This window comes from Penaeus monodon, chromosome 29 (genome assembly GCF_015228065.2).
Source record: "Penaeus monodon isolate SGIC_2016 chromosome 29, NSTDA_Pmon_1, whole genome shotgun sequence".
NCBI lineage: Eukaryota > Metazoa > Arthropoda > Malacostraca > Decapoda > Penaeidae > Penaeus > Penaeus monodon.
The window spans coordinates 5,056,396-5,056,630 of NC_051414.1; positions in this window are offsets into that span (position 1 = coordinate 5,056,396).

The following is a 235-nucleotide window of genomic DNA, read 5'->3' on the forward strand; positions in this document are numbered from 1 at the left end:
GTGAGAACTTCTGATATTGATATTCCAATAATAAACCGTATATGTATTATCTGCTTCAAGCATCATCCACCACCTGCATCTATGGCTTCACGTTCCCCTGGTCGGAGGCTCAGTGGTTATTTTGCCTTGCCCAAGGAAAAAAACTTTAGGTAAGAGCAGGTTTCTTCAAACTTCTTTCATCACAGTTAGATTCTGTACACTACCTTCACGACCAAATATGTACTTTTCTCTCAAC